Source organism: Erythranthe guttata, chromosome 1 (assembly GCF_056151865.1).
Source record: "Erythranthe guttata isolate IM_541 chromosome 1, IM_541, whole genome shotgun sequence".
NCBI classification, from domain to species: domain Eukaryota; kingdom Viridiplantae; phylum Streptophyta; class Magnoliopsida; order Lamiales; family Phrymaceae; genus Erythranthe; species Erythranthe guttata.
The window spans coordinates 12,813,340-12,835,480 of record NC_142533.1 but is presented as its reverse complement, the minus strand read 5'-3'; the positions used below and the strand labels follow the sequence as shown (position 1 = coordinate 12,835,480).

General features: G+C 34.7%; 1 non-coding gene across 1 annotated transcript; it reads right to left on the bottom strand.

Moving 5' to 3' along the window:
- Positions 1-16,710: 16,710 nt before the first annotated feature.
- Positions 16,711-16,817, bottom strand: LOC148772864 (small nucleolar RNA R71). The gene has a single exon (XR_016033018.1). It is a non-coding gene; the product is annotated as a small nucleolar RNA R71 (small nucleolar RNA).
- Between the last annotated feature and the right edge of the window lie 5,324 nt (positions 16,818-22,141).

The window sequence follows — 22,141 nt, the reverse complement described above, 5'->3', positions numbered from 1 at the left end:
TCCTCAAGCAACCCAACCAAATATGGCATAATTGTATGCCCACCTCTAGCCTCCTTTTTCATTTTCGCCTTTTCATTGTATATTTGTTTCAAATGCACATCTTGTGCCAAGTTTTTGAAAGATTCTCTTTCAAATGTATTAAAATCTTCTTCGACGGCACATGACTTTTTGCCAACATCCAAGTAATTTCCACCTCCTCTTCAGTCATTTTCGTAGACCCATGCCCAAACAAATGTACGGAATCATGATTATGCTTCCCATATAATATTCCAATTCCCCATCTATCCCCGTAATGTTTCTCTCCCACCAAGTAAAATTTACAATTAATTTTCTTTGTGCCCGACCATCTCTTCTTTGGCACATCTATGTCCGTTTTACTTGGTCTCTTCGCCCCAAATAGATCACAAGTAAGATATGCTCTATTTGAAGGGCTGCTACGGCTCACCAACTTTACACCAAGATTCTTGGCGGTCGTTCTCGCCCATTCTACCATCTCAATCCTCGAGTTAAAAAGTTCCGATACTATAAAATGCTCACTATGATCAACTTCAAACGTAGAAGAATTTTGTTGTTGCTCTTCCTGAAATAATTATGAATAAGATAAGGTTAGAGTAATAACAATAACAATTAAAAAAAAAAAGAGAAAAAAAAGAGGAAAAAAAAAAAGTTTTGCGCGCCTAAACCGGACGCCGAAATCGGTTTTGGGCGCCCAAACCGGACGCGGGTGGCGTGTTTCAGCGTCCAAACCGGACGCAGGTAGTGGTTTCGCGTGTCAAACCGGGCGCACGGAGTACTTTTCCGCGTCCGAACCGAGCGCGGGAAATACTTCTGAGCGCCCGAACCGGTCACCGAATACCGGACCGTGCGTCCGGTTTGGACGTGAATCTAGCTGTTTCGCGCCCAGTTTAGTCGTGGAACCTATTTTTGGGCGTCCAAATTGGTCGTGGGTCTCGTTTTCGCGATTTAAAGAACAAAAACGAACAAATTTTACCTCGTTGGATTCCGTATCTCGATCCTCATTCGATGCACTCATTTTTTTTTGCAAATGGCTACAATAACATGAGTTTTGGAATGATTTCTAATATAAAAGCTAAAATTGTAGAGAGAGAAAGAAAGCTAGAGAGTGGATTTTTTAAACCCGCATTCGTAATTTTGCTACCACGAATAGCACATCCCTATATATATATATATATATATATATATATATATATATATATATATATATATATATATATATATATATATATTGGGTTTTGGATTTTTGGGTTTCGGGTTTCATGTTTCGGGTTTTCGGGTTTCGGGTTTCGGGTTATATATATATATATATATATATATATATATATATATATATATATATATATATATATATATATATATATATAATTTCGATGATTAGTGAATATCATATTCTCACAGCCAAGATAAAGTAAAAAAAAAAAAAAAAAAAAGAAAATTGGGGACAATTAAAATTAATTCTCGAAGAAAATACAAATTAAAATCGGATATTTCGTGTGTCGCTCAAATTGTTTCTGTGGTTGTCACACCAACATCGGCAATGGAATTCGAGAGGGATTATGTGACGTGGTTGATGGTTCGCGAGAAATGAAAACCCTAGATTCTAAATCCTAACTGTTGTACGAATAAGGGTGTGGGGAAACATACCTCTTCAGTGGTTGTGGTGTCACTATTAGTGGTTTGTGGCGCCTTTCTCCTCTTCTCGCGGTTTCTCAACTTTCATTTTAACTCAAAACTTCTTTCTCTATCATGCACAGACTGTACTAGACTGTACTGTTGAATGTTCACTCTATTATAACCATTTTTTAATATTTAATGAAATAGAGGAAGGCTCTTTTCATTCTTAATTAAATTAACCCATTAATAATTTTAATATATATATATATATATATATATTAAAATTGTAATTAACACTTAAATACCTTTACAAATATAATATAATATATGATATTATAATTAAAGTCGGGTTATATAATATATAATTAATATAATATATAAAATATATACGGTTACAATTAAAATTTTAATATAATATATATAATATATATAAAATATAATAAATTTAGAATACAAGTCATGTTAAATTTGTAGCTAACACTTAAATACCGTTACACATATATTTTCAATTAAGCAAATGTATTCATTATTAATAGTAACACATAAATTTATATTCTAAGGGGCAATTGCCATTAGAAATGTCGAACAATTTATATCGGTTACAAATAATAAATTTGTGCTCTTAGAAAATCTTCTTTTTGGTGTAGTGCGAGTTAATATCATAGTCTCTGAATCGACCTTCAACTGAGATTATTATATATTTTACTCGACAAGCATTATGCTTGGAGTCAATATCTTGGCCTTTAAGTCGGTCCACAAATTTGTTAAAATTGGCACGTGCATATAGCACTGCTTGAGAACCACAAGCTTTCAAATATAAAGAAGTGCACCAGCAATTCAGCAAATATATAAGATATATATGTATATATATATGAATCAGTCATATCCTATGAGAAATGATAGCATATAAAATACCGAAGTATTCACTCATCATTCTCGTTTGTCTTTTCGACAATAGATCGAGGATATGGATTTTCGTAAAATAAAATAGAAAGAAAAATACGAAAATAGCAAATCCTTATCAAGCAAAAATCTCGTGGCGATAACGTGTTATAGAATAAAAGCACTAACTCGATAAGTATTTAGTGTATATATGTATATTATAAATAAACAAAGGAAATAATATATATTGCTAATATAAGCTTCTATGAAGAAAGAAGTTTGTTGAAGAAGAATTTTGTATCTCTATTCATCAATTGATCAACCTTTTATAGGAACTAGAAAGGTACACGTGCGTTGTACGTAATGTTTTATTGAAAATGATGTTATGTTGAAGTTAGTGATTTTATAGAAGAGTTAATTGCAGTTTACACCCTTAAAGTATTGGGCTTGTTCACAATTAGCCCTTTGAAGTATTTAATGTAACATTTACCCCTTAAAAAAATCTAAATAATAAAAATTTAGCTTGAATGACATGACATTTTTATTCACATGATCATTAAGTAAATGATGAATATGTAAGAAAATCTTTGCTTACATCATTATACTCAATTTTATCATTTAACTATTATATATTATGAAGCCAAAAAAATCTGAATTTTAGTTCAAGTTTATTTTTTTTTTACTTCCCCTTTGTTTTTAGTGTAAACATTTGAATATATAAATCATGTGTAGTGTTATTGCAGTCATATATAATATTGTGAGAAAAATTTCACAAGTCGGTACTTCTGAGTTGGAAAAATCTTTAATTTGTTGCATGTATGATTCTGAATTTATTGTTAATAATTTATTAATGAAGATCAAATAGAAAATATTGGAAGAAAAATTTCAAAAGTATTTCCATGAAATTAGAATTTTTTTTTTTTTATAATAAAATTGGAATGTTGAAAAACTTTTACAAAAAATATTGTTACATATTCATCTCTATAAATACTATGGTCGGAATGGAATTATGAGAAGAAAAAAGGCCATGTCATTAAAGTCAAAGTTCTTTTATTGAATTTATTAATAAATGGGATAAGTGTTATATTTGATACTTTAAGGGGTAGCGTTACAAACTCTGTGCAAAATGTATTTAATCCTTGAACATGAAAGGTATGCCTGCATTTTTCGAAACGTTCAATACCGATTGCGCTTTGGTAATGATGTGATTGGTTATGTTGTAGAAAGGTTATAAACATTATTATGAAGATTATTAAGAAGAAGAAAGTATTTGCATCCATGCGGAAGAAAGATAATGAATAATAATAAATATATCATGTACGGACTTGGGATAGGGTGCTAAATTGATAATTTGCTAAATTTATAAGATAAAAATAATTCATAAATTACATGGTACAATTCATATTTTATAGATTTTTGAAGGATAAATAAAATATAATTTAATTTTCAGTTGTTTCTTGTTGAAGTTAACATTACCATCAATCTCGCCCCTCATTTTTCTTAACATGGTAGAATTTTTGGTATAGTTTTTTCATTACTCAACAAAAAACTGGTAAGTACTATTGTTGCTTTAAGAGTTTTCGTTCGTGAAACCTGTTGTGTAGTTCATTGAACTAATAATATAATGAATGATCTACATGTAAATTTAAAAAAAAAATATTGAAAATAATAATAAAAATAATTTCGTAAAATAATACTTTATTAGTTAATGTATAAATTAATAAGAGGAAAAAGCAGTTTGCCCCCTAAAACTATGACCCATTTTGCGCTTTGCCCCCTTAATAATTTTTTTACCTAAACTCGAGTTTTTGTTGCACGGTGCCCAAAAAGTGGTATATTCCGGCAAAATTCACTGGAAATATGTGCACGCGCACCGCATGTGAAATCGATAGGGTTAAATTTGTCTATTCACTCGCATCTTGACTAAAAGTTTGATTTTCCCCTTTTCTTTTTTCATCTCTCCTTTTTATTTTTCATTTTCTTTAATCTGCCAAATCTCTCTCTCTCTCTCTCTCTCTCTCTCTCTCTAATTCTCAACTACAGAGAATCAATTTATGTAAAAAAAATTATTCTTGTTTCCGATCCTTGCTTAGCCCAAATTCCTCCTCTGCGCCGCCTCCAATTCCCACTCATTCCGCCGTCGAAATTCCCCTAATCAACTCTACCAAAACTTGACGGGATGTTTGAAGACACCCTCGGCGGCTGGGCTTCTGCCGAAACAAACGAATAGCACCGAGGGGCGAGATTCCTTTTCCCTCGGCCATTTAATCGAAACTCTCTTTCTCTCTCGGCCTGAATTTCACTTCAAGGGGCGAGATTGCTTGGGTCGAAAAGAGGGAAATTGGGAGAATAGAGCTGATTTTTTGCAGGATTATCCCTGCATAGAATTGATTGAAAATTTTGTTATGGATGGAGATGAGGTTTAATTGCTCCATTCGTTGCTCTCTATTCTTTTGGCATAGAAATGGGTTTGGGAGGTTGCTGGGGAAGATGACTATTTTATTTTTTTCTTTTTTATTTTTTTTGTTTACTTTTGTTTTTTAATGATTAATTTATATTTAATATATAGAATTTTAGTGAATAGACAAATTTATCCCCGCAAATCACACATGCATCGCACATGATATAATATTCCGTCCAAAATTGCCGGAAAATTGAGTTTAGGGGCATCGTGCAACGGACTAACGAGTCTAGGTAAATCCGTGTAAAAAATTTTTGTTTGAGGGGCAAAGTGCAAAACGACCATTAGTTTAGGGGGCAAACTGCTTTTTACTCAATTAATAATTATTAATTTATTGATAAGTTAACAATATTCATATATATGTTCATTGAATTAGTATGAATCGTTAATTTAAAATATTTTTGTAAGTTTATATGTTACTAGTAATTGTATCCGTGCGATTCACGGGACAACAAATTGCATGTGTTGATGTTGTAAGTATATACACAAACATTTGATGTATTCGTATGATGAAATTTTTTTTTACAATCATTCATTAATAATTCATCAGTGGAACATAGTAAACTAAGTATACTTACTACACAAAACAAAAAACAAAAAATAAAAAATAAAAAATAAGCAAATTTTATCGACAGCATATCATCGGAAACGGCTATCTCAGCATCTTGCATCGTAACTAAGCCCTTCTCCTAACCTTCCATATATTTGTGTCCAGATTAACTTCATGCTTCCGCGACATATCGATCGATATGTCATCGACGCTTAGAACTAAAACGATTCACACATAGTAAAATAAGACGTGGAAAATGTGACTACACTAAGAAGATAAGTGTTTCACGGAAGCACATAAAACCAATGATTTGACTGAAGGAGTGGTATAGGAGAAGATAATGAAAGACAAAGGTTAAAAAGACTAACCATCACAAGGCAAAGATGGGAATGTAATATTTAGAGCTAATTGCACATAACCCCCTGTGAAATTTCTAATTGCCGCAAAAGTCCTCGTGTTAAAAATATTAGCAAGGACCCCCCTATGTTGTGTTTTACGAAGCACACTGGCCCTTATTTCAAAATTGATGGTTGACTTACATGAAATGACTAAACTACCCCTAATATGTTTTTTTTGTAATTTTCGGTTTTAAACAAAAAGAAATGAAAAAAAAAATTATCACACAAAACAGAGCACACCACCTCTCATCTTCATTGCACGTCTAGGAAAAGGAAAAGCATGGTTGCTGACAATGGTGGGTGGGGATTCGTTTTTTTTTTTTTTCAAATCCGAAGAAAAAATTGCAACGGCAATTTTTGGTACACGGAAATTCAGAAGCTCAAGTAGCGGTGGTGGCATTGAAAGGCAGTGGCGGCGGCGTGGTGGAATTGGAGAGTCGGCAAATGATTCTTCGAGTTTGACATTCTTTTTCTTCTTCTTCTTCCTGAAGGTACGAATTAAGTTTTCACAAATTGAAAGAAAATTCTATGGAAATTGGAAGAAAGTTCTTTGAAGGGTTTTTGTATATTTTTTTGTTTGGGCAGGATGTGCCGAAAAATTTGGAGGCGCCGTTTTTCTTCCCGTTTGTTTTCTTGGATTTCGAATAGAAATGAACTTCATGTTCAGATATGGATTTGGTTGATGGTTTTTGCTGGAAAAAAATCATGGTGAAAAAATTGGAGGTTTGCTCTTGAAATTGAAGAAGATGGCTTAATTGAAAATATAAAGGACTCAATTGAAAATTTTAAAAACTTCATTTTGGTACTTATATAATTAAAATGGTTGCATTTTGGTATTTCGTGTCAAAAAAATGAACCCCCACTCTCATCCATGGCGAGTGAAGTGCACGGTGAGCTCTTAAGGGCCTTATTGCCTTTGACTAATTTTTATAGGGGGGTATTTGCTAATTGTTTTAACACAAGGTCGTTTTCAGCAATTCGAGATTACACAGGGGTGGTTTTTGCAAAAAACCCGTAATATTTATATGAATTGGAAGCGTTTCTCCACGTTTTAAATCAACTGACATCTGCCAAGTTCTTATATCCCATATTAAGAACCATAATGACAAGCTACGGTGTGAATAAAGAAAAACTATGTAAACGAACAAAACGAACCTGATGTACAGTGTATGTCGAAATATAATATGTCAGCTCGTGCAAGAACAAAAATGCCATGGATGCAAGTCCAACGATAAAAACTATTATGAAACACGAAAAAGTTTTGAAGCCAGTACTGCATCCCTTACACCAATTGACTACCATCACAATGTATTGCATTGAGTGTTCATACAACTGCATACATGATATACATAGTAATACACTTAGATACTTAATAACCACAATCAAGAGACATTATAGTTCTTACCAAACTTATGATTAATATCATAAGCACAAATAATTTGAAATACTAAAGCACATACATTATGTTCACCTCAGATAAAGCCAAGATAGCAAGTTTTATATCTAATTGCAAGAAAACTGAAGATTAACAACAATAAAGTTAAAAACTATTATACGTTGCTTGATAATAACAGTGGATTTCCATGATAGGGTCGTCAACAAATGATTTCCTATTTGCCACTGTAAATAGAAAGCAATACATTATTCATATGTTTTTTATATTAATTATTGAAGAAACTCCTGCCAGTTTACGAAACTTCCGGAAATTGCATCATAGCCACAACGGGGTCAAACTGTAATTATTGAAAAAACTCTTCCCTGCTAAAATTCTAATATGAAAATATCTAAATAGTCTATGGGTTTCAACCCCCATCTTTCTCTCACTTAGCAGAAAAAACCCTCTAAACGGGGGTCAATCTGTAATTATTGAAAAAACTCCTACCTGACTGAGAAACTTCCGGAAATTGCATCATAGCCACAACGGGGGTCAATCTGTAATTATTGAATAAAACTCCTACCTGACTGAGAAACTTCCGGAAATTGCATTATAGCCACAACAGGTCAAACTGTAATTATTGAAAAAACTCTTCCCTGCTGTTAGAACTTTCGTAAATTGCAGCAACACCCACAATTTTTATCTATCTTCACATCCGACCGCCTGCACCTTAAAATTCTTAATTTTACGAAGCTTCTTACCCTGTTTCATTTGTTATTTGTGAATACAACGATTGAAGCATTATGAAAAGGAAAGCCTGTGCCGAATTGGGTATTAAGTTTTTCGATATCGACCTTCCAGAGGACGTCTCCGAACCTAACTTGATTACCAAGTCCACGAATCGATAAAAAAGATGAAAGGGTGCAATACAAACACATGAGAAAAATACAGATGCAAATAAAATGTACAGAGCGAGTGAAAAAAAGTTGAAAGAGAGAATCCTTACCGTATCTTCTGGTTTCACTTTGCAAAATAGCTAAATATGAATGGGTTGAGAAGTTGAGAGGTCGGATATAAATATGAAGAGAAAACATAAACGTGTTGAAGCGGGAAAGAGAAGTTGAAAGTGTTGGAAGTCTTTGGGAATCCGGAAAATTGGAACAAAAAAGATTGAGATGGAAAATAAATAAAAACTTACAAAAAATATTCTGGAGATAAAATAATATTAAAAATGTGATAAAATTCGAAAACAAAAAAAAATATGATGGAGATAAAACAATACAAAAAATATGGTGGAAATAAAAAAAAAAAATTTAATATTTAGAAGATTTAATTAGTTGTGCAGTAGAGATTTTAGGGCTGAAAATTAGGAGCGAAAGTTAAAAAAAAAAAAAAAAGATTTTAATAATTAGAAAATTTAATTAGTTGTGCATTAGAGATTTTAGGGCTGAATATTAGGAACGATGGAAATTAAAAAAATAAAATTACAAATAATATGCAGAGTAATTAGGAGCGAAAGTTACAAAAAATGAAAAAGAGATTTTAATAGTTAGAAGATTTAATTAATTATAAATATGCCATTAGGGTCTTTATAGGGTTACCCAACATTTCTTTCTTTTATATATAAGATTTCCGTAAAACATGCATATATATAGACTTTGTAATTGAACTAAGAACATAATTAGTATTCGTGAATGGCCTTAGTATTATGGGTCAAATACCTTTAAAGTATATCATCTGTAATACTTACCCCTAAAGTATGATTTATAACACTTATCCCCTCAAGCACAATTTAATTTGTATTTTAAATTTTAATACCATAAAAAATCTTGTATTGAAATGAATAACTAAAAGAATTGTTAAATTCTACAACTAAAAATATCTGTTGAGAAATGCAATATTTAGAAATTTATAAATATTATCTATCATTGGGCACATATTCAACAAATAACATATAATTGTTCTTGGAGCAATTAATCGAAGGGTCCATTTGATATACACCCCTCATATGGAAAATATATAGGGATATGTCCACCCCTAAAACTCTTTCTTTGAGATACCCCCTAGAGAGGCAAAAATACTATTGTGCCCTTATTTGCAATTTTCGCCCAACTACATTCAGCATTTTCACCAATTGCATTTATCATTTTGGACCTGCATTTAGTATTTTTTTACTGCATATATTATCATATTTAATTTAATATTTTTTTATTCTTGTATATATATTGTACATTTTATTTTACTATTGTATTTTTTTATAAAATATTTTTTTAATATTTCGATTTTTTAAATTTTTTGATTTTTTTTTTTTTTTGATTTTTTGATTTTTTTATTTTTTAAATTTTTAATTTTTTTAATTTTTTAATTTTTTAATTTTTTAAATTTTTAAATTTTTTTATATAAATTCAAATTTTGGTAATATTACTGAACTCAAAGTATACAACACATGACTACAGTGTACTACAAATTCAAAAGTCATGTATAATTTATATGTAGTCATGACTGTTTTTTTACCCCAAAATTTATCTACACCAACAAATAAAATTTACAATTTAGATCTTGATATTATAAATCAACTAACAAACAAAAATGAAAAAATACAATCGCATGCATATATACGTCAAACATGAACAAGTATTACTGTACATTAAAAAACCTATAGCATACATATATTGTATGTTACTACAGGTGACTATAGTTATCTACAATTATCTATAGTTATATATAGTGACATAAAGTCTAGACTACTGTAGCATGAATCCAACTTCACAAGGCACTTCATCGCATCTTAGCTCTGCATGTCGTAAAATTATAATAAAAGCAAAACCTGCGACAAAACAATACGAGTTAAAAAGCAAAATGGAACATGCGAGTTAGATTACATGCAAAAATACAAAAGAAAATGATTTTTTTTTTTTGATAAATTTGTTGAACTGAAATCGACTTCAAATGACTATAGTTACTACTACAAGTCCTATAGTCATGTATAGTTACATGTAGCCATGACTATACATGACTACATATGACTGTATATGTACAAGTCCTATAGTCATGTATAGTTATATGTAGCCTGTTAAGTGTATATTTTTACACTTTATCGTATCTTTTTATTTGAGCTTTTTGTGTGAATTAACGATAATCAGTGCTTAAAAAGTTGATTTATTGTATTCTAGGTACAAATTGAAGAATTGGAAAAATTTGGGGTCAAAACTGCAATTTTGGAGAAAATATGGGCCAAAAGTGAAATAAACAAAAATGCTGAAAATTGGCTGAAAATGCCCGCGCGGCCGTGCCAAATTTAGCCTATTTTTGGCACGGCCGTGCCAAATGCAGAAATTGGGCAGAAGGTTTCGGCGATTCTCGCGCGGCCGTGCGAGAATTGCACTGATTTTCGCGCGGCCGTGCCAACACCCGCTGGAGACAATTTTGGACTTTTAATCACACAAGGAAACCTAAAATCATCTACCAAGTTGGGACATCTATTTAAGCCCAAACCAAGCACGAATTAGAAGACTTTGGACACAACCTTGGAGCGAGAGAACGAAGAATCGAAGACGGAGAATTGACAACTCTTCATCACAATTCTTCTTTATTCTATCTTTTCTTAATCTATGTGTTTTTATATTTTTATTATGTTTTTCGTAGAGAACATGAGTAGCTAAGTTTTTAATCTAGGATTTTATTGGAACCCTATGTGGGGATCGTGAACCCGTTTTCTTGAGATTATGCAATTATGCTTTATTTGAGCTTTTTGTGTGAATTAACGATAATTGGTGCTTAAAAAGTTGATTTATTGTATTCTAGGAACAAATTGAAGAATTGGAAAAGTTTGGGGTCAAAACTGCAATTTTGGAGAAAATATGGGCCAAAAGTGAAATAAACAAAAATACTGAAAATTGGCTGGAATGCCCGCGCGGCCGTGCCAAATTTAGCCTATTTTTGGCACGGCCGTGCCAAATGCAGAAATTGGGCAGAAGGTTTCGGCGATTCTCGCGCGGCCGTGCGGGAATTGCACTGATTTTCGCGTGGCCGTGCCAACACCCGCTGGAGACAATTTTGGACTTTTAATCACACAAGGAAACCTAAAATCATCTACCAAGTTGGGACATCTATTTAAGCCCAAACCAAGCACGAATTAGAAGACTTTGGACACAACCTTGGAGCGAGAGAACGAAGAATCGAAGACAGAGAATTGACAACTCTTCATCACAATTCTTCTTTATTCTATCTTTTCTTAATCTATGTGTTTTTATATTTTTATTATGTTTTTCGTAGAGAACATGAGTACCTAAGTTTTTAATCTAGGATTTTGTTGGAACCCTATGTGGGGATCGTGAACCCGTTTTCTTGAGATTATGCAATTATGCTTTATTTGAGCTTTTTGTGTGAATTAACGATAATCGGTGCTTAAAAAGTTGATTTATTGTATTCTAGGTACAAATTGAAGAATTGGAAAAGTTTGGGGTCAAAACTGCAATTTTGGAGAAAATATGGGGCAAAAGTGAAATAAACAAAAATGCTGAAAATTGGCTGAAAATGCCCGCGCGGCCGTGCCTATTTTTGGCACGGCCGTGCCAAATGCAGAAATTGGGCAGAAGGTTTCGGCGATTCTCGCGCGGCCGTGCGAGAATTGCACTGATTTTCGCACGGCCGTGCCAACACCCGCTGGAGACAATTTTGGACTTTTAATCACACAAGGAAACCTAAAATCATCTACCAAGTTGGGACATCTATTTAAGCCCAAACCAAGCACGAATTAGAAGACTTTGGACACAACCTTGGAGCGAGAGAACGAAGAATCGAAGACGGAGAATTGACAACTCTTCATCACAATTCTTCTTTATTCTATCTTTTCTTAATCTATGTGTTTTTATATTTTTATTATGTTTTCGTAGAGAACATGTGTAGCTAAGTTTTTAATCTAGGATTTTATTGGAACCCTATGTGGGGATCGTGAACCCGTTTTCTTGAGATTATGCAATTATGCTTTATTTGAGCTTTTTGTGTGAATTAACGATAATTGGTGCTTAAAAAGTTGATTTATTGTATTCTAGGTACAAATTGAAGAATTGGAAAAGTTTGGGGTCAAAACTGCAATTTTGGAGAAAATATGGGCCAAAAGTGAAATAAACAAAAATACTGAAAATTGGCTGGAATGCCCGCGCGGCCGTGCCAAATTTAGCCTATTTTTGGCACGGCCGTGCCAAATGCAGAAATTGGGCAGAAGGTTTCGGCGATTCTCGCGCGGCCGTGCGGGAATTGCACTGATTTTCGCGTGGCCGTGCCAACACCCGCTGGAGACAATTTTGGACTTTTAATCACACAAGTAAACCTAAAATCATCTACCAAGTTGGGACATCTATTTAAGCCCAAACCAAGCACGAATTAGAAGACTTTGGACACAACCTTGGAGCGAGAGAACGAAGAATCGAAGACAGAGAATTGACAACTCTTCGTCACAATTATTCTTTATTCTATCTTTTCTTAATCTATGTGTTTTTATATTTTTATTATGTTTTTCGTAGAGAACATGAGTACCTAAGTTTTTAATCTAGGATTTTGTTGGAACCCTATGTGGGGATCGTGAACCCGTTTTCTTGAGATTATGCAATTATGCTTTATTTGAGCTTTTTGTGTGAATTAACGATAATCGGTGCTTAAAAAGTTGATTTATTGTATTCTAGGTACAAATTGAAGAATTGGAAAAGTTTGGGGTCAAAACTGCAATTTTGGAGAAAATATGGGGCAAAAGTGAAATAAACAAAAATGATGAAAATTGGCTGAAAATGCCCGCGCGGCCGTGCCTATTTTTGGCACGGCCGTGCCAAATGCAGAAATTGGGCAGAAGGTTTCGGCGATTCTCGCGCGGCTGTGCGAGAATTGCACTGATTTTCGCGCGGCCGTGCCAACACCCGCTGGAGACAATTTTGGACTTTTAATCACACAAGGAAACCTAAAATCATCTACCAAGTTGGGACATCTATTTAAGCCCAAACCAAGCACGAATTAGAAGACTTTGGACACAACCTTGGAGCGAGAGAACGAAGAATCGAAGACGGAGAATTGACAACTCTTCATCACAATTCTTCTTTATTCTATCTTTTCTTAATCTATGTGTTTTTATATTTTTATTATGTTTTTCGTAGAGAACATGAGTAGCTAAGTTTTTAATCTAGGATTTTGTTGGAACCCTATGTGGGGATCGTGAACCCGTTTTCTTGAGATTATGCAATTATGCTTTATTTTAGCTTTTTGTGTGAATTAACGATAATTGGTGCTTAAAAAGTTGATTTATTGTATTCTAGGTACAAATTAATTAATTGGTAAAGTTTGGGGTCAAAACTGCAATTTTGGAGAAAATATGGGCCAAAAGTAAAATAAACAAAAATGCTGAAAATTGGCTGGAATGCCCGCGCGGCCGTGCCAAATTTAGCCTATTTTTGGCACGGCCGTGCCAAATGCAGAAATTGGGCAGAAGGTTTCGGCGATTCTCGCGCGGCCGTGCGGGAATTGCACTGATTTTCGCGTGGCCGTGCCAACACCCGCTGGAGATAATTTTGGACTTTTAATCACACAAGGAAACCTAAAATCATCTACCAAGTTGGGACATCTATTTAAGCCCAAACCAAGCACGAATTAGAAGACTTTGGACACAACCTTGGAGCGAGAGAACGAAGAATCGAAGACAGAGAATTGACAACTCTTCATCACAATTCTTCTTTATTCTATCTTTTCTTAATCTATGTGTTTTTATATTTTTATTATGTTTTTCGTAGAGAACATGAGTACCTAAGTTTTTAATCTAGGATTTTGTTGGAACCCTATGTGGGGATCGTGAACCCGTTTTCTTGAGATTATGCAATTATGCTTTATTTGAGCTTTTTGGGTGAATTAACGATAATCGGTGCTTAAAAAGTTGATTTATTGTATTCTAGGTACAAATTGAAGAATTGGAAAAGTTTGGGGTCAAAACTGCAATTTTGGAGAAAATATGGGGCAAAAGTGAAATAAACAAAAATGCTGAAAATTGGCTGAAAATGCCCGCGCGGCCGTGCCTATTTTTGGCACGGCCGTGCCAAATGCAGAAATTGGGCAGAAGGTTTCGGCGATTCTCGCGCGGCCGTGCGAGAATTGCACTGATTTTCGCGCGGCCGTGCCAACACCCGCAGGAGACAATTTTGGACTTTTAATCACACAAGGAAACCTAAAATCATCTACTAAGTTGGGACATCTATTTAAGCCCAAACCAAGCACGAATTAGAAGACTTTGGACACAACCTTGGAGCGAGAGAACGAAGAATCGAAGACGGAGAATTGACAACTCTTCATCACAATTCTTCTTTATTCTATCTTTTCTTAATCTATGTGTTTTTATATTTTTATTATGTTTTTCGTAGAGAACATGAGTAGCTAAGTTTTTAATCTAGGATTTTGTTGGAACCCTATGTGGGGATCGTGAACCCGTTTTCTTGAGATTATGCAATTATGCTTTATTTGAGCATTTTGTGTGAATTAACGATAATTGGTGCTTAAAAAGTTGATTTATTGTATTCTAGGTACAAATTGAAGAATTGGAAAAGTTTGGGGTCAAAACTGCAATTTTGGAGAAAATATGGGCCAAAAGTGAAATAAACAAAAATGCTGAAAATTGTCTGAAATGCCCGCGCGGCCGTGCCAAATTTAGCATATTTTTGGCACGGCCGTGCCAAATGCAGAAATTGGGCAGAAGGTTTCGGCAATTCTCGCGCGGCTGTGAGAGAATTGCACTGATTTTCGCGCGGCCGTGCTCACACCCGCTGGAGACAATTTTGGACTTTTAATCACACAAGGAAACCTAAAATCATCTACCAAGTTGGGACATCTATTTAAGCCCAAACCAAGCACGAATTAGAAGACTTTGGACACAACCTTGGAGCGAGAGAACGAAGAATCGAAGACGGAGAATTGACAACTCTTCATCACAATTCTTCTTTATTCTATCTTTTCTTAATCTATGTTTTTTTATATTTTTATTATGTTTTTCGTAGAGAACATGAGTAGCTAAGTTTTTAATCTAGGATTTTGTTGGAACCCTATGTGGGGATCGTGAACCCGTTTTCTTGAGATTATGCAATTACGATTTTATGATTATTTCTTCTACTTGTTATGATTGTTAGTGCATGAACTTGATCAATTTATGTGCTTTATCTGTGATTATTGGGATTGACTCGACAGAGCTATTTTGATAATTAGACGGTAAGTATAAGAGCCTTCGAGTAGTTTTCACCGGATGAGTGTGTCAATTGCATGTGGTGTCGTAGACATACATATATCACCTTAGGTAGCCATTTACGAGACTTGTTAGTTAATGCTTTATTCATAATTTGTTTGCATAGACATATAGTGAACCGTTTATGAATAATAGACTCATAATACACGCGACAGCGGGTTATGAGTAAATTAGTGTCTCGGGTTAATAATCAGGAATCATATATTGCATAATTGAGGGGTTTTGGGCGAGCGATTCTTGCATAGGGGGAAGATAAAATCCTAGATCCGTTTTATATTGATATTTTCTCGTGTTTAATTGCTTTCTTAATTAGTTCAAATTATTTAGTTAATTAAATTGACAACCCTGCGTAGGCTGGATAAAAATCACAATTGTTAGGATTTGGTACTTAGGATTAAATAATTTGCATATTCCATGTGGGATCGACATCCGACTCTCACGAGTCTACTTTACTACTTGTTTGCGATACGTACACTTGCGTGTTGGTATTTAGCACCCAACAAGTTTTTGGCGCCGTTGCCGGGGGATACGGCTAAATTATCTATTTATCCTAATATTAAATTTGAGCAATTTTTCTTACTTCAGCCGTTTTATTTATTTTATTTAATTATTTTCTTTGCTTATTTTATTTTTATTATTTTTGTTTAGGTACTTTTTATGCGAATGGAAGAAGAGAATAATCGTAGGGGAGATGACCAAGGGCGCCTACCGAATGCGGCAGGAAATATCGTCAACGAGCAAGAGCAACTTCTGCTAATTAATCCACCACCTCGTCAACGAGCATTGCATGAGTACACCGTTCCAACACTCAATGGGTTTCAATCGAGCATCCAGCAGCCCCCCATTGAAGCCAACAATTTCGAAATTCGAGCGGGACTCCTTACTATGCTCCAAAACAATGGGTTATTCAGCGGATTAGCTCATGAAGATCAGCATCTCCACTTTGTCAACTTCCTCGAAACATGTGATTCGCACAAGATGAACGGAGTATCACCCGAAGCACTGCAACTCCGTCTTTTCAAGCACTCTTTGCAAGGAGCAGCCCGAGAATGGTTACAAACTCGTGCACCACATTCCATCTCATCTTGGTCCCAACTAGCACAGCTCTTCATGAATACGTACAACTCCCCAACCAAAACTGAGAGAATCCGGAGAGAAATACAAAACTTCTTACAAGATGCCGGTGAAGTGTTATTCGAGACGTGGGAGCGATTCAAACAATTAATTCGGAGATGCCCCAATCATGGTCTGCAAGAGTGGCGGCAACTTCAAATATTTTATGATGGATTGCAAGATAATTCGAGAACGGTGCTCGATTCAGCAGCTGGCGGTATGTTCATGAGCTTGACCTATGACGAAGCTTACGAACTTTTGGAGCGGATCGCAAGGAACAAATACATGCGGGCATCGGACCGGTCAAATAGCGGAGCCAATAAGACGGGAGGAATTTTGGAGTTAGACGGGGTCACCGCAATCACTGCCCAGTTAGAAAGGCTATCAAAGCAAGTAGCAGCTTTGCAGACTCAGCAAGTCCATGCAATCAACGGTCCCAACCAGTGCTTAGAAGAAACGGAGTCTCTAAATTACGTGAATGACACTAACCGACAACAGAGGAACCCGTACTCCACCACCTATAATCCGGGATGGAAAGATCACCCCAACTTTGGATGGGGAGAAAATCAGCAAGGACAAAGGCAAGCACTACCTCAAGCTCCACCCCAAGGAGTTGACCTCGCTGACATCTTAGCAAAATTCATGACGGCGACTCAAGCATCCATTCGGAACCTTGAGACACAAATGGGGCAACTTGCAACCCAACTAAACGCGAGGCCGTCGGGAGCACTGCCGTCGAATACGGAAGATCCTCGAAAGAGCAACATCGAGCAGTGCAATGCAGTAAGTTTGAGAAATGGGAGGCAGTTAGAGGAAGGTCCTAAAAAGTCCGTTGCACCACCGCCTATTGTAGAGGAGCCCAAGAAAAAAACCGAGGTCGGGCCAAGCAACACAAAGATCACAGTAAGTGAACCTACTCCCAAGGTACCTTTCCCTCAACGTTTTCAAAACTCTAAGCTTGATATGCAATTTCAGTCGTTTTTTGATTATCTTAAAAAATTGCATGTTAATATTCCTTTTGTTGAGGCACTTAAGCATATGCCGAATTGGGTTAAGTTTATAAAGGAACTTGTATCGAAGAAGATGAGGCTTCCGGAGTGTGCAGCAATCATAGACCTCAATGAGCAAAGTAGTGCTATCCTTGCAAATAAAATTCCACCGAAGCTTAGAGATCCGGGCAGTTGTACCATTCCATGCACAATAGGTACTAGGTATTTTGGGCGGGCGTTGTGTGATCAAGGGGCGAGCGTAAATTTAATGCCTTTATCAATTTATGAGAAATTGAATTTAGGAGAAATTAAGCCCACTTCCGTGACCTTGCAGCTAGCCGATAGATCTTTTACTCACCCTTTAGGTATAGTGGAGGATGTATTGGTCAAGGTAGATAAGTTCATACTCCCAGCCGATTTTCTAGTACTAGACATAGAGGAAGATGAAAATATTCCCCTTATCTTAGGACGCCCCTTCTTAGCAACCGGTAGGTCAATTATTGATGTAGGAAAGAGAGAGCTAAGAATGAGTGTGGGGGAAGAAACAGTGATCTTCAAGGTGTACCGGGTGGATGAAAAGCCTATTACGACTAATGGATGTTATTTTCTTGATGAGGTAAGTGATTCTAAACTTTTTCCTGTTAAATTACATGATTTGAATTTTTTTGTGGATACTAATGTGCATGTAGGAGAAAAAAATAAAAAGGTTGAGTTGCTTACAACACCTACTCAAAACACCGTGATAAAAGACGATGTTGGCACGCCTCATGACATCAAGAAGAATAAATTAAATGGCATTCCTAAGCGAACCAGTCGAAAGAAGAATCGGATCAACCCATTTATTCAAGACTTTCTCCAAAAGGAAGTTAGGAGATGGGTTCAAAAGCTAAGGAATTGAAGAAAAGGAACAAAGTCAGGCTGAAGACTATAAACTTAGCGCTTCTCGGGAGGCAACCCGAGATTTTCGATTTTTTTTTTTTTATTATTTATGTTTCTGTTTTATTTTATTTATTTATTTTATAAGCATGCAAGCTAATTAAATAAATTTTTTTTTTTATTATTTTCAGGGGTCAAAGTGCAATTTTGCACTTCACACGGCCGCACCAAAAAAAGCTTGAATCCAGCACGGCCGTGTGGAAAATCGGAGAGGCTACTGCCCAGAATTCAAGTTTCGCACGGCCGTGCGGAAAACAGTTCAAAATCTCATACGGCCGTGCGAACCTCAACTGAAGCATAATAAAGCCGAGGGTGGAAGAGCAGCCCGGACATGGCCAAAACGACTTTTTCAGGTGTATTCTATCCTTAAACTTCGTGTTAATTACATTGAGGGCAATGTAAATTTTAAGTTTGGGGGTGGATAATTACTTGTTTATGTGCTTTAATTTTTTAGTTTGCATGCCTTAGGATTTTTTTTTTTTATTTTAGTTGTTTTAGTTTATTTATTGCTTTCGAAAAAAAAATGTGTTTGAGATAAATGCTTCGATGAATCATGAAGATGAAAGATGGTCGATGTTTAATGATGAAATTGCTTGCTTTATCTTAATTGTGATTGAATTTTGGTGAGCTTTTGATTCAAAGTGTCGTAGGAAGGAGTCATTGTTAGGAATCATGAATTATGCCTTGCTTTGGTTGAAAGTTTTGTGTTTTAAAACGTGGAATTAATTTATGCTATATCATATGCTATTCGGTTTTAGAACTTTCCTTATGAATTTACAAAGTGAAATATTAAATTGTTGAGCAATTTGGGAAGTGATTTGGGCCATCTTTGAACCGTTTGAGCCTTTCAAGCCTACCTTTAATTTTTTTTATCATTCGAACCTTGATTGAGCCTTGGAGAAACGGTGTTCTTTCTTTTAGCCAATGTGCATAAGGTAGAATAAATGGAGATTCTTGAAAAATTACCCTTTGGAGTTCGGTTTGAAAATTTTATAAGGTCCTTCTTGTTCTTTCAAAAAAAAAAAAAAAAAAAGAAAAAAAGAAAAAAAGACAGGCAAATATATTTGCTTCTATTAAAAAAAAAAAAAAAAAAAAGAAGAAAGAAAAGAAGAAGAAGAGACTAGAAGGGAGAAATAAGGACTAGTTGTTGAATTATTTTTGAAAACTCGATTCATTGTCTCAAAAGCAAAAGTGGAGACTTTTGAACTTTTGAGAATCGAGTTTATTAAAGTCCGTAGAGGTGAATTCATTGTTTCAAACGCCTATCTTTCAAATTTTGGCGTAATCACCTAAATTCAAGAAAAATAGCCACATATACCCATACTTCCTACCTCGAGCCAAAAAGCCCAACATTTGAAAGCCAAAAAGTCCCAATGATCCCAATAGCTCAATTATTTGATACTAGTGGAGTACAGAAATTTGGTGAGTCTTTGGAGTTGAATATTATTATGTAAGTATAAATTTTCTCCAATTTTTAATGTACAAATATGGGATACTTGAAGCGACATCATGGTTTGTGGTTTTTAGCAATGGTGAGTGAATACGTTTCTTTGAATTACGAGCTTGTAAATTTTTGAGAATTGTCATGATAATTGGAAGTTCTGAAAACATGAAATTGACCATTAATCTACGTGATGAGAAGCATTTGTTGAAAGTGTTGATTTGAAGGTTCCTAGTTTTTGCTTGAGGACAAACAAAAGATCAAGTTTGGGGGTGTGTTAAGTGTATATTTTTACACTTTATCGTATCTTTTTATTTGAGATTTTTGTGTGAATTAACGATAATTGGTGCTTAAAAAGTTGATTTATTGTATTCTAGGTACAAATTAAAGAATTGGAAAAGTTTGGGGTCAAAACTGCAATTTTGGAGAAAATATGGGCCAAAAGTGAAATAAACAAAAATGCTGAAAATTGGCTGAAAATGCCCGCGCGGCCGTGCCAAATTTAGCCTATTTTTGGCACGGCCGTGCCAAATGCAGAAATTGGGCAGAAGGTTTCGGCGATTCTCGCGCGGCCGTGCGAGAATTGCACTGATTTTCGCGCGGCCGTGCCAACACCCGCTGGAGACAATTTTGGACTTTTAATCACACAAGGAAACCTAAAATCATCTACCAAGTTGGGACATCTATTTAAGCCCAAACCAAGCACGAATTAGAAGACTTTGGACACAACCTTGGAGCGAGAGAACGAAGAATCGAAGACGGAGAATTGACAACTCTTCATCACAATTCTTCTTTATTCTATCTTTTCTTAATCTATGTGTTTTTATATTTTTACTATGTTTTTCGTAGAGAACATGAGTAGCTAAGTTTTTAATCTAGGATTTTGTTGGAACCCTATGTGGGGATCGTGAACCTGTTTTCTTGAGATTATGCAATTACGATTTTATGATTATTTCTTCTACTTGTTATGATTGTTAGTGCATGAACTTGATCAATTTATGTGCTTTATCTGTGATTATTGGGATTGACTCGACAGAGCTATTTTGATAATTAGACGGTAAGTATAAGAGCCTTCGAGTAGTTTTCACCGGATGAGTGTGTCAATTGCGCATGTGGTGTCGTAGGCATACAGATATCACCTTAGTTAATGCTTTATTCATAATTTGTTTGCATAGACATATAGTGAACCGTTTATGAATAATAGGCTCATAATACACGCGACAGCGGGTTATGAGTAAATTAGTGTCTCGGGTTAATAATCAGGAATCATATATTGCATAATTGAGGGGTTTTGGGCGAGCGATTCTTGCATAGGGGGAAGATAAAATCCTTGATCCGTTTTATATTGATATTTTCTCGTGTTTAATTGCTTTCTTAATTAGTTTAAATTATTTAGTTAATTAAATTGACAACCCTGCGTAGGCTGGATACAAATCACAATTGTTAGGATTTGGTACTTAGGATTAAATAATTTGCGTATATCCTGTGGGATCGACATCCGACTCTCACGAGTCTACTTTACTACTTGTTTGCGATACGTACACTTGCGTGTTGGTATTTAGCACCCAACATATCCATAACTATACATGACTACATATGACTGTATATGACTAAGTAACCACTACTGATTAAATTTCTAGTACAAATAAACAAAGCTCTCACACTTGAAGCATTTCGAATCATCTTCAAATAAATACAAAAAAAGAACTTACATATATTTATAATGAAAAAATAAATTAATCCAAAAATTAAATTAAATTAATTCAAAAACATATTAGATCTGTTTTTTTTTTTTTTTGATAAATTAATCCAAAAAATCTAAATTAATTCAAAAACATAGTAGATCTGGTTTTTTTTTTTCCTTGTTGATAAATGCAGTAAATATATACAAATCAAACACAACAAGTTCCAGATCTGAAATTTACCATTAGATCTGACTACAAATTGTCAATTCTCGATTTAAAATTTTCCAATTCAGTTGATTTTCATAAAAAAAAAAACAATTAAAAAAGGTGAAGTAGTAAGAATTTTGAGCTTAAAAAAGTAAATTAAAAATGGATTGACATTCATAAATTAAAAAATAACTTAAAAAGGT